Genomic DNA, 16,166 nt, shown 5'->3' with positions numbered 1-16,166 from the left:
ATTTAAGGTTAGTATCCTAATTTTGTGTACTAATCAAAGTGTCCCACTTTACATAAACACCGTCACCTGTCTGATAGTAGCGTCAGGTTTCCGCGCAAACCCAGTGGATTGCCAAAAGTTCATTTTCACCTAATGCCCCAACAAAACAAAGCAAAAACTTTGAAAACTTTGTTTGTTTTTCTGTTGTTTTCTTGTGTGCCTATGTAAGACAAAACAAATTTGGCTTACGTAAAAGAGACTCTTTTTATACCTGCACCTACAAAAATATTTAGTATTAAATTAGCAATGTTTTCTTATTAACATTTGAAATCTTGCAACAGGAAGATTTCCAGTTGGAAAATTCATAAATAAGAAAATACACAAATATTCATCTGGTATTTACATTAGCACCAAAGATTTTATATCAACTTGTATAGTTTAGTTAGAGGCAAAAGACATGCATAGTTTCCTATATTCAGATCCAGGTCTTTTCTAACCTGAGTTACCTTTGTGTAATGCTATTGGAATTTGGAAATCTGCTTTCTTTTCTAAACCCCCCTATATTTAAGAATTAGATAGATCCTGTCATGGACATGCAATTACTCCCTTCTGTCTCAGCAATGAAGGTCAATTTGCAGGTCTCTTGGTGCTTGGAAAAATCCTAAGCAAATTGTAAGGCAGGAGACTCTTCCATTCTATACAAACACAACTTACTAATAGTATTTTCTAATACTTTATGACTGGGGTTAATGCACAGCATAATGCATGTTCTTTGTTAACAAGAAAAAGTAAACATACCTGTTTTGGGGGGATAATAAATGTGGACATACCTGCCCTAAACTCCGTTTGTCAGGATTATGATGACAAGAGCAAGGAGAAAAAAAATCCTGTCTCTTTAGCTGGTGGCACCAAAAGTATTGAAATAGAACAAAATTTGTGATTTTGAGATTCTCTTTAATATTTAGCCTTTATAACTTCTCTCCTATTTTAGTGGAACATCTTTTTTTGCAAAACATTATTCATCATAATGTTTTGAAGCGCTGTCAGAAATATTAAACGTGACACTATATAAGAGAAGGATCATGGGGATTCTCCAGCCCCATGATACGGACCAAGTCAGGTTCAGCCAGTTCAGAAGTTTGCCATAGAGCTGTTCTGTCATGGAGAAGCCATTTGGGGGGGATATGTAACAGAGCCACAGACATTGAAGCCTGTTAAAGGTCTGGTGTTTCAACTCACTCCTGGCCCTTTCATGTTCATTAGAATTGGACACACTAAAAATAAAACTGTGATATTTTGTAGCTGGATTTTGTTTTCTTCATCTAGTATTATTTTGTGCTGTTGGCTGTTGCATCATGGATGCTTTAGATCAAGTAGAAAACCAAATACTTTAGAAGGTATATAAAATAATAATCTTAAGACATTAGTGGAAATAATAAGTATAAGGAGTAAAACTTAAGTACGGTTAAAAAGAAACTTTTATAACTTAGTAAAAAAATGGATTATGATACAAGCTGAAAGTGAAGGAAAAACCTCAGTGTGTTTGCTCTAATCTATTAAATTCACTATCCTAACACACTTTCACAAGCTCTATAGGTTTGCTTTCAAACAACAGAATCTCTTACTTTGGTTTTGATAATAGTATAATAGCTTAGCTGAATGTCTTCATAACTTCATCTGATTTTTTTTTCAGATGAATTTTTGAAGTTTCATCCATAGAGGAATGTGTGGAGGATTGGCTTGTCGAAAAAGGTCAAAAGGTCACATTCCCATCAGCGAGCTGAAACAAGACATCTGTGTAGAACATGGTGCAGACTTCTCACGCCAGATAATGAGGAACTGAAGGACACCGGCAAACAGCAACATACTATGACCAATCACAGCCAAGCACACTAAACGATAAGTGCATGAGAAGGAGGATGGTGGGGGGGTGCACGGTGTAGCTGCAAGAATGTAGAGCTTACACAATGCCTTATTTGTGCCAGAACCAATCAAGTGCCTAGTATTTGCATATTTGCTGTTATATTAACCGAAGGTAGAAGCCCAATAAAGGAAGCTTGCTGTTAACTCATATTGAGTCGTCCAAGTCTTCCTTTCACGACAGGAATGAACTTAACATATTGATCATGTGTTGTTCAGAAGGGTCTGACAGTTAAAACTGGGGTACCTATTTCTCCGTTGCATTAGTTCAGTGTACTGAAGTAACTCTTAAATAGACATTTTCATGAGGAAAGCTTTATATATCAATGAAACAATGTGTAAATTCATTATGCACTTGCCTTGAAACTGTACCACCGTCGGGGGAGAGAGAAAACTGCTGGTAATTGCATATAATAGATTATAAAGCAATTAAAAAAGAAAAGGGGGGGGGGGAGAAAGAGGATTGCATAAGGTACTTTAGTTTTTTTATCACAAAGGGGAAGAGGAAAAAAAAAAAAACAGTAGTAGATTGCAGTAGAGGGTGACCAAGGCATTTGGTTTCCTACCAAAAGGTTTATGGCATAAGATCCTTCCTTGCTTTTATGATGCTTCCTGACATAAAGACTACATTTACAGCATGCTATATTAGCTGGACATATGCCTTTAAAAATTCTAGGAGCCAGTTTTTTAGCTTTCAGGAACCTTGGACAGGGCTCATGACCTTGAAAAAAGGAACTGGATATTTTCATCTTTTACACTAGAACTTGATGTTTCAAAACAAACAATAAAAGAATACGAAAATTCTGCAAATAGTATTTAAATATGAAATAGGAATTTAGTATTAAGCTCGCTGCAGTACATGGAAATTTTAAATATTTCGGGGGGAATGTTTCTAAGATAATTGTCTTCCATAGGAATACAGTAACAGACTGGGTACAGGACTTCAAATAATGTCCTTTGTGAAGCAAGTGGAGAAAAACTGAAAACTGTCATGTAGACAGTGTTTATTACTGGAGCTTACTTTTCTATGCCTTTATTTCACTAGGATGTTCAGCTCAGTGGGCACATGTCTTAAAGACAGAAGATGCAAATAACTTACAGAATTAGGTAAGACAAATGCTTAATTCTCTTAATAAGTTTTTTTTTCCTGTTTTTTAAAACAGGAAAGTAAATATAGATCAGATACTAACAATGTAAAGACAAAATAGACAACAATAAAAAAGGACTGATTTTTATGAATTGAAAGATCTGTTTTTATAAAATACCAGACCGAAAGACTCAAATACAAGTATCTGATCCCATATTTACAGGTGTCCTGGGTTTACCGGTAGCCATTTTGCTCCTTCTTAGTAACTGGTGCAAGCTCTGTGTTTTGACTTCCAGCCTGGGAAGAGAGCTGATAACACCGGTTGTTTTTAATTGTTAAGTAATGTTTATTCTGGCCAAGGATTCTGTGAGTCTCATGCTCTGCCGGGGACAAGGGGAGGCCGGGAGGAAGCAGAGACAGGACACCTGACCTAAGCTGGCCAAAGAGGTATTCCATACCACAGCACGTCATGCCCAGGGAGGTAACTGGGAGTTACCCGGAAGGGCACACTCTCTCTTCGGGGGGGTCGAACTCGTTTGGCGGTGGTATCGTATTCTCTTGTTATTTTCTCTTATCAATATTATCATTGGTGGTAGCAGTAGTGATTTGTGTTATACCTTAGTTACTGGGCTGTTCTTATCTCAACCCGTGGGAGTTACATTCTCCTGATTCTCCTCCCCATCCCTCCGGGAGTGGGGAGGGTTGGGGGAGTGGGGTGAGTGAACGAGCTTTTGTGGTTGGGTTTAAACCACAACAACAGGTCTTATCAAAAGTGTTTTGTTTGAGGTGGTGTTCTAACCTGCTTTACCAGAATGTTGTAGCTCTCAGACTAGACATTCATTATATGGATTATTTCAGATGGCCAAGTAATCCGTACAAATAGCTGAATTTTAAAACTTGATATTTGGTGTACTAGATTATTGGCGTGGTTTTTAGTGTTGTTCGTCCCGTCTCCCCCTCAGTGAATAGCATTTACCATCAAAACTCTTTCTAGAAATAAAATGGTACAAAACTATTGGCATAAATATAATGAAAAATAAACCAAAACCATCTCCCCCCCCCAAAAAAAAAAAAAAAAACTCACTCTCAAACTTACAAATGTTTCTATTTATAAAAACTAAGGTATAGTTCCTAAATTCAACATCATACAAAAACCATAAAATAGCAACAACCAAAAAACCCCCAAACAAAACCACATCACTTGCATGTGAAAATCTCCTATATTCACCAACACATTCAAAGAAGAGTAAAATATTAAATTGTTTTTATCATTGATGTAACACCGACTTCATAAAGAGCCTAATACAATAATAAATTATTATCTGTTAAAATTAATTTGATATGTATCAAAGCATCATATTAGCACAAACGCCTTGTACTTTAAGCTCATGAAAGCCAGTACAAGATAAGGATGAAATGAGCAAACAATATAATCTAATAGCATTCCTGTTGACCAGCTAATTATATTTCATTTTCATACAACAGAATCATGGAATAGTTTGTGTTGGAAGGGACCTTAATGATCATCTGCTTCCACCCCCCTGTCACTGGCAGGGACACCATCCACTCCAACCTGGCCTTGAACACTTCCAGGGATGGGTCAGCCACAAATTCTCTGGGCAACCTGTACGTGCCCCTCACAACCCTTCTAATGAAGAACTTCTTCCTAAAGTCTAATCTAAATCTTCTCTCTTTCAGCTTAAAGACATAGCCCCTTGTCCTTTCCCTACATGCCCTTGTAAATCGTCCCTTGCACAAGGCTCCAGGTATATGATGTGAGTTGCTTTTCCCGTATCCACCAACAGCATGGCCCCTTTGTAGAAGGCCACCAGACTTTTCAGGCACAATTTGACCTTGGGGAAGTCATGCTGGCTATCATAAATCACCACCTTATTGTCCATATGCCTTAGCATATTTTCCATGAGGATCTGCTCCATGGTCTTGCTGAGCACTGTGGTGAGACTGAGTGGCCTGGGTTTTCCCTTTTTTCCCTTTTTAAAAAATGGAGGCTATATTTCCCCATTTCCAGTCAGCAAAAACTTCACTAGACTGACTTTTCAAATATGATGGCTAATGGCTTGGCAGCTGCATGTACCATTTCCCTTGGTACCTGCTGATGCATCTTACCAGGTCCCATGGACTTGTGCACCTTTCAGGTTCCTTAGACGATTTCAAACCTGATATTCACCTATAGCAGACTGTTCTTCATACATCCAGTCCTTTCCTGTACCTTCTTTGCTTTATGGGTATTTTGTAGCCAGGAAATATTTTATTGTTTGTGCAAAATGGAGCAATTTCAACTAAGCCCCTGGAGCACTGATGGGGCACAAATGCTTTGATTCTGCAGGATTATCCATTTTTTCAACAGGAGTCACTCTTATTTCTTACGGGAGTCTTCCTGCTCTCCTCACTTTATGTCAGGGGCCATGTGGAGACATGATGTTACACCCTCTCTGATCCCATTTTATCTTCTCATTACTGTACCTGTAACCCACTTGAAATGTCCTCCCACTGATTTCCAGCATCTGTCAACACTTACAATCAGTCACTGTAACAAGCTGCCCTGCTGCTTTTGTTTAGCATCTTCCTAGGAATAAGCACCAACAAGCTCTTCTAGGCTGTCCGCCTGTCCAGAATAATTTTACTTCTTGTTTCTTGGAAAGTTTATTAAATTATTCATGATCACTTATGGCTTATCAAAATCTACAGTTTTTATGTATGACAAAAAAATATTAGAACACATCAGATATTTAGAATTGCCATATCTTTATGAATGGTGATGGGGAAATGTGATGAAAAATAGATCTTCAGTTTAAGAGTAGAAAAGAATGTTGCATGATCCAGTGACTCAAATGAAAAAGTTGACTAATTTGGACTCAAAATGTACATTCTTACAAGTAAAAATAATTAATCCAAATTAATTAACTTATTATGAGGAATCCCTCTTCAAACAAGATTTTGAAATTGTCTGTTCTTTCTCCCTAAAGTATGGTAATGAACTTCTGTTATATACAGAAAGTGTGATTACAGTTGTCCTGTGAAAAAGTACTCCAAAATCAGATGGATGCTGCACAGCCTTGAAAAATACTCTTTAATTATTTGCTGTGTGTTCCATGTATAGACTTTTAGCAGGGTGTCTTTAAACTAAACTTGAACAACAACAAAAAAAAGATCAATAAAGCCCCAACAAAACCCACCATCTTTCTCAGATTGTATAATTTTTAAGTTAACTACTGTGTCTTGGAGAGCCTGTAGGGACTAAAACAAGACTGAAACATAAGCAAAGAAATGGGCTAATAAGTTGTGGAATTCTATACTAACCAAGTAATCCTGAAAAAGAAATTGATAGACTGGCATCATGCTATGATAGTCAGCATCATGCTATGTTCTAGTACCTGGGAAGTGTGAGACAGATTGAGAAGTTTTCTGTCTAATCACAAATTTCTCTAGCCAAAGAGTCCTGTAAGATTTGATCAGGCAAATTACAGACATCTATGTTTCAAGTATTTCACATGGAAATTATGGGGAGTCCTTTTTGGAATTTCCTATTGATGATTTAGTGATCCAGAAGGTGAAATTTGGTCTTTAATGCATGAAGCTATTGGTCCCATACTCACACTACTTATGCTCTTAAAGCTAATTCCTAATTCTTTTCTAAGTCAAGGCTGAAGGTGCACAACATGGTTGCTTTCTGGAGTATGTGGATGCACACATCTTCCAGCAGAAAACAAATCTTCTGTATTTGTTTTTTTGTTTCTTTGAGTTTTTTTTGTTGTTGTTTGGTTGTTTGTTTTCTTTTTTTTGTGGTGGTTTTTTTTTTTCTTTTTTTTTTTCCTTTTGCAAAAATGCATATTCACATCTCTTCCCAGGAGAGTAACATAAGCTAGGCTGCATGGCTGTTCTCTTGGTGTAAATACACAGGAGAGAGAAAAACTCTTCGCAAAAAATTTAGGTTAAGCTCTTGATTCAGTATGTAGGGTATAAGTTGCATAGGAATTCTGGATTCCAGTCCCTGTTCCTTGGACATCTTACGTGTTTTATTTACATTGAGTAAACAGTAACTGAAGCATAAAGAAATGGTGGGATTCAGACGTTTGACAAACTTGACTGCCTTCTAGGACAAAGTAACCTTCTCTGTTGATGTGGGGTGAGCAATGCAAATTGCCTCCCTGGATTTCTCCAAGGCTTTCAGTAGGGTTTCCCAGAGCCTTCTCCTAGAGAAACTGTCACCTTATGGTCTGGACAAGTGATCTGTGCAGTAGGTGTGAAACTGTCTGACAGGCTGCATGCAATGGGTAGTGGTGGTTTTAAAACTGGTGACCTGTCAGTAGAGGGGTTCCTTAGAGATAGATATGAGGACCAAAGCTATTTAATACTTTCATAAATGATCTGGAAGAAGGGTTAGTTGTACTCTGGTGATGGGTGAAGTTTTCCATTTGATACCAAACTAGGTGGGGAAGTGGACAATTAAGAATGGAGAGTCACCGTCCAGGAAGATAGGTATAGCTGCAAGAGTGGGTTAACAGGAACCTTATTGTCATGGTTTAAGCCCATCCAGCAACTAAATACCATGAAGATGCTTGCTTATCCTCTCCTCTCCCCTCCCATGGATGAAGAGGAGATGGAGAGAAGTGGGTTGAGATAACAATAAACAATGCAAATAAAGAAAAACAAAATGTTACCACCATGACCATGATTCTATGATTAGTAGCCACTAAGTAATTTAGCTTTGTACAAGAGAAACCTCACACTTTGAACTATGATTCACCTGCTTTTTCTGGACAGAGACTGTGTTCTTGCCATCATTTCAGTGTTTTGAATATGTGAAGTGGATGCTGGCTTTTTAGAAACACAGCACCATACAAACTACTACAAAGAAAATTAACACTATCCCAGCTGAAATCAGTAGAAATGGCCAGGAAAATGGGAGTGCAAAAAAAGAAATTTGAAGAAGTATTTCTATTCAACCTCTTTATAGAATTGCATCAAATACAGATAGATTGTTATATTTCTAGTGCTTCAGTAAAAAAGATTGAATTAGAAAGATTCTGTTCTGTGTATTCAAATACCAAAGGGAAATCAAAGCTTATGGATTTAAAAATTTGAATGGATGTTGGAGATAAGTATTCCCATCAGTTTAATGGCATTTTCCGGAATATCTTCACAGCACACAGTAATCAAAAGTAATCACACTGTGTTCAAAGAAACAAGGAAATCTGAATGTGAATTATTTCCTCTCTAGGAATAGCTGAGTAAATCCCAAATATATGGGATTCAATTAATTTTCCTTTAGAGAAGAAATTTTCCCATTCTATTTCTGCTAGCGTGCTGCTTAGTTTTACTGTCATCACTAGTCAGCGCATTTAATGTTTCATTTTGCAGTACTCTTTGGATCGCTAGTTTTTCCTAAATTTACATTGTTAATGTGTAGTGTTGGTGAACAACAATGTAATAAGAAGCCAGTCTGGAATGAGCAAGAATGCCTTGAGTGAAGTAATGATCACAGTCTTTGCATCATCCAAGCCCTGTTCTTGGAGCATTAAATGTTGATGAGAGCTTTATTGCCTTTATTCTCTGAGCATTCCTACGCTTTGAGAAATGTCGATGGGGCCCAGACTGCACTTCATATATATGATTATTTAGGTTCTGGTGTCATTTGTATGCTCATCACAGTGGAACAAACTGGTAGATTAATAGATGTTAATGGGTGCCTCACAGAAAGGACACTTGAAGCCTAATGAAACCAGAACCTTTATTCTCACAGGTACACTTTCAGCATTCAGGTACCTGTTACCACTGTCACAGGTCTTGCATATAGTTTACACTGCTGAGTTATTAGGCTGTAACGGAACAACAGTGAAGCTTGTGTCTGATTTAGCTGAACTCTTGGCAGCATGTGACGTGGACATTGAATGTCCTTTTGGTTGGCAGAAAACCAAATGATAGATAAGACCAAATGCAAATAAAATCAGGAATAGTTATCAAAAGCAGAAGCAAAGTCTTGCATCTGGGACAGAATAACAAGATAGTACCAACTGCATAGAAAACACTTCACAGGATGCCTGGGGTTCTTAGTGAAGAATGATTCAGGACAATGTCTTTGCGTAAAAGAAGGCCGGCAGATTCCTGGAGTGTATTAGGAAGAGTGTTGATAATGAAGTTGAGGGATGTAATTCTTCCCCTCTGCTCAGCATTTGTAAGGCCATATCTGGCCCAGATGAGGTTTCTCTGTAAAGCAAAAACTTTGATGTATGAGAGTGAGTCCAGCAGAGAGCTGGCATCCCAGCTCAAAGAGTGAAGCACATGCGGAAGATGGTTTTGCTCAACCTCATAAAAAAAGAAGATACTTATATATCTGTTGTATAGAGGCAGTGGTACTATTATCTCTTTGGAGGTGTGCAATAAAAGGACGAAAGGTGATTGTATCAATAGAAATTTCTATTAGGTAGCAGGAAAAATTTTTCTGCATGAGAATGGTAAAACACTAGAGAGACTGCCCATTAGATCATTTAGTCTCCATCCTTGGTGAGTGGGTGTTTGACCAGATGAACTGTAAAGGTGTGTTCCAAACCCAGTTATTCAATGATTCTGTGGCATTGCTTGTGTAACATGGTAGACAAATAAATTCCTAACAGTCTCATTTATAGGTAGCTGCTGTTCTCTGCTCTATTCCTGTGATGGTTAAAGTGAGGCAGGAACAAAAAAGCATTTTTTATTTTTGGTGACCATGCATGCAAGAGATTAAGATTGTTGTATCTGCCACACCTTTTTCTGTGTACTGTCTTTCAAAGGGGGTACACAGAAATGCTGGATATCCAGGTTGGGACTAAACGGGACTTGAGAAATGTAACTATTGGCAAATATCATAGGGTGAATAAAGGCAACAGATTGCCAATACCTGCCTCTCTTCGTTTGTTCCCCCCCTGCTTCATTTTCCCTCTTCATAACCAAATCATATCTACCAGTCTTTTGCATAGATATAGTAACTGATGATGTGTTTCCTGGTTCTCTTTGTCTTTTTTGACCTTTTCTGCAAGGTGGCGTGTATCTGAAATTCCTGTCTCAGCAGAAAAAGACAGCTTACTTATAGGACCAAGCAGTTAGCTGGGGAAAAGTGTATTGGTAAAATGGCTACAGCATGCCAAGCAGGAGAAAACAACAGGGAGAATGAGGAAAGATTTGTTTGCTCTGCAGTTCTTTAGGAGCTGGTGGGAAAATGCTGAAGTTTGTCTGTCTCTGGGGGGCTAAAAAAACTTCATAATGGCTAAGTAAGCAGTTCCAGCTAATTAGGCCCTGAAGATCAGAAAACAAGTTTTCATCACTCTTGCCAAAGAAAACCAAGCTTCTCCCTTGACGAAGCAAAAACTTCTGACTTCTTTACATTCCTTTTCTTTTACAGTTCCTGTGAGAAATGATCATTGGTTATACGCCTCAGCTTCTGGCTGAAATGCCCTGTGAAGACTACACTTTCCTAGCTTCTCGCATCTCACACATTCTGCTCCAGAGTCAGTTAAAAAAAAACAGCTTTCCATCCTCCCACCCTGCACAAGAAAAATCTGCAACTTTTCTTCCCATAACAAGATAGTATTTCTGAGGTGCGCTGCCAGCTTCTGAAGTGCCATGGAATCTTTGCAGTCCTTGATCCCTTCTGTAGCACTCCACACAACATACCTAGTAAGAAGGCACAAGGTAAGGGACAGCAGTGAAAAATCTGCATTTAAATTAAAAATACGTCACAAGCTTTTAAGAAAACTAAAACTTCATTTACTGGGAACGCCAAAATCAACTATAAGTTAGTGAGGCAAACATGTCCTGGGAAGCAGAGCCTAGAATTCTTGTTATAGGGGAAGATAGAAGAAGAGATTTCAGGGGGTGCCAGATCATCCATCACCACAAATAGCAGTGAGTGGGTGAACAGGATCCGTGAGGGAACAGCAACAAGACTATCCAACGTCACTTTCTGTTTCCTTCAGGACAGAAGGTGTATATGGGATGAGTTCATTTTCCCTCCAGCCAATTTCACTGAAGGATTAGTGAAGTGAAGCCCTGGAGAGAATAAACTGAGAATAGTATTCATGCCCAGACTATCTGTGCTGCTGGAGACTTTTGTGAGACTGAGCAACAAGAGAAGGCAGAATAGCAGAGCTCAATTCATATGTATGCTGTTGAAAACTGATGTCAAACTGAATTGAAAAACAGAAAAAGCATGCTCAAATCTTAATGTCCTTTAGTTTGTTTTTTGGTAGTCTTTCCTGAATTGAGAGCAAAGTAAGAATTTCCTACTCTTACAATAGCCCAAGTGTACTAAATGAGGCCTTGAGCACAGTAGAGGTGTTCTGTCAGTATTTGTCACAATTCTCCTTCACAATATGCTACTGATGGTATTCATCATAGGATCACTGAATAATTCAGGTTGTAAGGGGCCTCCAGTGGTTATGTAGTCATCATCTTCCTGCAGTCCTGAGTAAATAACTTCGTTCAAATTCCCTTCAAAATTCCCTGTAACTTCAGACTAAAACACTAGCACTCAAAGTCTACTGGGATTAATAGGTTTGTTTGAGGAGCTCATTTTCTCAAAGTTTTATAGGAAGCTGCAGTAATGTTTCAAAACTGGAGTACCTGTTTATTTTACTGCCCTACCCTTGCATTGATCTTCTGGAGCTATTGACATTATGACAGAATTCTCAGAGATCTTTTATATACTTTTTCTCATTGATGTTATTACCATCATTCTTTGATCTTGAAAAACAAGATATTTAAGGGAAAGGTTAAAATTCCTTTTGCTCAAAACAAAATGTATAAACAGAAAAATGTTATTGGTTGTAATTTTTAAAGAGTGACATGGAAGATGATGAATGAAATTCCATTTTAATAAAAATACGTGTAAGGGAAGCTAAGTAGAAAAGCTTATACCATTTAAGATCAGAGTACTTGTGTTAAGCAGAAGTTGAAACTTATACCTGTTGGCCTTCTTTTACTCTCCAGTAAACAAGCTTGCTACAGAATTTAGTGTATTCAGTCTTCAATCATAATGATCTTCAGAAGAGATAATCTCCCCCTTTTATTCTTAACATCAGTATAATATTTCTATGCTCTTCTTCATTACTGAGAATGTGTGGCATTGAAATAATCACTTGTGCGGTGATTACAAAATACATTCTGTTCATTCCTCATAAACTTCCATGAACCACTGAGAAATATTGAGCTGACCTGGCATTATATTTTTATTGTCCCCTTTGTGGCTTGTCTGGCACTTAATCACTACAGTTCTATAGAAATTCCTTGTAACTTTGTCACGTACAGTTTTATTTTCAGACTGCTGCACCAGACCCATGGATACTTGGAATGCTCATATGTGGGTCAAATAGAACAACCTTCTTTTTTTTTTCAGTAACAATAATTGTAATATGGCACAAACTACAGTGATTGATACTGAAGTAAAACAACACAGAAACATAAAGTTCAGAAAGAAGCTTATCTTTTTTAGGTAAGGAAAAATTTTGTCATGCCAGCATTGACAATATTTCAAGGGTTACATGTGTTGCTTGGATATAATTAAATAAGTCATAGTTAATTAGAGCTAACCTTAGAGAGCTAACTCAGAAGACTTAACAAGGCTCAGTGCATAATGTTTGCTTTACTCTCCTGAGTGTGCTGTTGTTTTCATGCCTTCTGGTTAGAGTTCATTTCACCAGTATTTATTGCCCACATCTGAACTGGCCACCTTATTCATAATGTTCAGACATAATTCACCAGAACAGTGGAATGCACCTGTTTTCGATGAATCACAGACAGGTATCTGTTCCTTTACATTTTCTTATGAGAGGCTGGAGTGACTGCGCATTGGGTTAACCTCAGCAAGGCAGCTAAACACCACACAGCCACTCACTCATTGCATGGAATAGTAAAATTCAGAAAACTTGTGGGTTTAAATGAAAGCTGTTTAATAGGAAAAACAAAAGGTGCATGAGTAAGTGAAGCAAAATAAGGAATTCATTCCCTAATTCCCATTGGCATGTAGACAGGTGTTCAGCCATCTCTGGGAAAGCAAGGCTCTATCATGTGTGAAGGTTAGTTTAGCAAACTCCATAAATCTGAATGCTCCCCCTTGCTTGCTCCTTCTTTCCCCTTCCCCTTTTGTTGTTAAGCACACTGTCATACAGTGTGGGATATCCCTTGCTAAGCTGAGGTCAGCTGTCCCAGCTATGTCTCCTCCCAACTTCTTGTTGCCCTACTCTACTCACTTGGTTGGGAAGTGTGAGGAGCATCAAAGGCCTGGATACTGTATATGGAATGTTTTGCAGTAGCTAAACATTGAATCGTAGAATATCAGATTGGAAGAGACCTTAAGGATCATCTGGTCTAACTTTTCAGGCAGAGGCATGGTCTGGACTACATGGCCCAGCACCTTGTCCAGCCAGACATTAAAAATGTCCAGGGTTGTGGAATCCACCACTTCTCCCTGGTAGATTATTCCAATGCCTGGTTTTCACTGTGAAAAGTTTTCCTCTTTTGTCCAGTTTTGTCCCATGAGTAGCTGAAGCCCATTACCGCTTCTCTGTAATAACACTTGTGTTACTGACGCAGTTGTCATCACAAATCCATAACATAGCACTATGAAGAAAAGTAACTCTAGCCCAGCCAAAACCAATATGCTACTTTAGACAGAGATGTCTACTATGCAGTTGTCTACACTTGGTGAAAAATTCTTCTTGTGTCTGCATACATTTCCAGCTTTTTTTCTTCACTGTGAAGTTTTTGGTTTTACCAGTTCTTCCTACTATAAATTTTTTTAGCTCCCCCCCCCCAATAAATTTGCTGTTTCTATCTTGTAGAATGTCACTATGCTTTTTTTTTCCCGCTGCATCACTCTGCAGATATTCCTTAGAACTTGAAAGTTGTTCATTTGTTTGTTTTTTCTAACTGTATAGGCAAACCACACATATAGGATGTCATCAGTAAGTTTCTCACTTATTACTCCCCTTTTTTCATAGAATCATAGAATCATAGAATAGTTAGGGTTGGAAAGGACCTCAAGATCATCTAGTTCCAGCCCCCTGCCATGGACAGGGACACCTCTCACTAAACCATCCCACACAAGGCTTCATCCAACCTGGCCTTGAACACTGCCAGGGATGGAGCACTCACAACCTCCCTGGGCAACCCATTCCAGTGTCTCACCACCCTAACAGGAAAGAATTTCCTCCTTTTATCCAATTTAAACTTCCCCTGTTAAAGTTTTAACCCATTACCCCTTGTCTTGTCACTACAGTCCCTGACAAAGAGTCACTCCCCAGCATCCCTATAGGCCCCCTTCAGGTACTGGAAGGCTGCTATTAGGTCTCCACGCAGCCTTCTCTTCTCCAGGCTGAACAGCCCCAACTTCCTCAGCCTGTCTTCATACGGGAGGTGCTCCAGTCCCCTGATCATCCTCGTGGCCCTCCTCTGGACTTGTTCCAACAGTTCCATGTCCTTTTTATGTTGAGAACACCAGAACTGCACACAACACTCCAGGTGAGGTCTCACAAGAGCAGAGGAGAGGGGCAGGATCAGCTCCTTTGACCTGCTGGTCACACTCCTTTTGATGCAGCCCAGGATACGGTTGGCTTTCTGGGCTGCGAGCGCACACTGCCGGCTCATGTTCATTTTCTCATCGACCAGCAAGCACCCCGAAGTCCTTCTCTGCAGGGCCGCTCTGAATCTCTTCTCTGCCCAGTCTGTAGCTGTGCCTGGGATTGCTCCGACCCAGGTCTCACCTTCTTCAAAATAAAATAATTTCCTGGAAATTGCAATGACGAAGCTGTTTTGATGTTTTCTGCATCAAGTCCACTGCAGTCCTATAGATTATTTATATTCTGTTATCTTGATATAGGTGAGAGCATGATACAGAAATAAACTGAGTAGCAGTGATGAATGATTAAAGACAGGATATATGTAAGCTTCTCTCCTAGCATATCAGCAACCTGTTACATTACTTGCCGTGAGGCATCATTATGTTGATATGCAAGGAACAGAGATACCAGAAGAATGTATTAGTCTCAATTTTCCTGGATTGTTCATGGCTGAAGTCGTAGGTGACATTTCTATTGCAGGATCTTTCTTGTGGGACTTAAAAGTCTGTTCTTTCTCTAACTAAGTAGAAACAAAGACAAATAAGTCTTTAGGGTTTGCTTTTAGGGTAAAGTGTCTAATAAGTTGCATTATTATGAAATCTGGGGGAAAAAAATGAGTGTCAGTTTCCATAATTCAAGTGGAAACAAATTGTACTGGGGAACAGTAAAAATAACTTCATCTCTGATGTTTTTTTTTCAGCAGGAGGTTTGACACAGTAAATTTTATCTGCAGTTTGACTATATTTCTGAATTGCATAGTAGTACATAAAATGAGGTAACATAGCAACAGCTTGACAAAAAAATTATATAATCTGACTTGCTAAACAGATTCAGATGCATCCCAGTGCATGATGACTAGCATTAGTTATAGTTAACCTCTTTATGGCCTTAGGCTTCTGGAAAATTTAATCCATTCGTTATGCTCCTGTGCATAAACTGACAACAATGAATATAATAGGTACTTGTTCTTTGCCTGCAACAGTTATGCAGTTGTACAGACCAGCAAGCACTGAGGTGAAATTGACGTCAGGTAGGAGTCTGAGGTCAGCTAAAACAGGTAACTGGCATCAGTGCCTGATGGACATCCATTTCCACAGAAGCTAAAGATCAGCACACACTACAACACTTCTGAGCCAGAGTATGTGCATAATTTGACCTTGCTTTCATTAACAGGGCAAAATACAGCAAGTATGTTACAAAAAGTAAACCCAAACATACAAATAGGCCAACTCAAGTCCTTGTTTACTATATAAATACACCCATAGTGAAAAAGTATATAAAACAGAAAAATCTAAAAATTCAGTGATTGGACTTTCAGATCGTCAGGGTTTTAGATTTTTTATTAACGTGAAAACTACACAGCTATTCTAAGATTTTAGGAAGAACAAATACCACCGCAATGCTGTGTTGGGTGCAGGTGCAAAGGTGTTAGTAGCAAGGGGGCTGCAAGGGTGACCTCTGTGATAAGAGGCCAGGGTTGCCCCATATTGGACAGAGGTGGCTTCAGCCAGATCCAGTGGTCCCACCATAGGATACAGCTAAGCCCCTTAGGCAGGATAGTGGCACCT

The 16,166-nt window shown here is 38.8% G+C and overlaps 1 long non-coding RNA gene across 2 annotated transcripts in view; it reads left to right on the top strand.

Moving 5' to 3' along the window:
• Positions 1–1,896: 1,896 nt before the first annotated feature.
• LOC136012737 (uncharacterized) overlaps positions 1,897–16,166 on the top strand; it is a 67,866-nt gene continuing 53,596 nt past the window's right edge. For both annotated transcript variants that reach the window (XR_010611926.1, XR_010611927.1), the window contains exon 1: positions 1,897–3,006. This is a non-coding gene — a long non-coding RNA (uncharacterized LOC136012737). The remainder of the gene's footprint in view (positions 3,007–16,166) is intronic.

The sequence above is a fragment of the Lathamus discolor genome, chromosome 4 (assembly GCF_037157495.1).
Source record: "Lathamus discolor isolate bLatDis1 chromosome 4, bLatDis1.hap1, whole genome shotgun sequence".
Classification (NCBI taxonomy): domain Eukaryota; kingdom Metazoa; phylum Chordata; class Aves; order Psittaciformes; family Psittacidae; genus Lathamus; species Lathamus discolor.
This window is presented reverse-complemented; position numbering and strand designations above follow the sequence as displayed.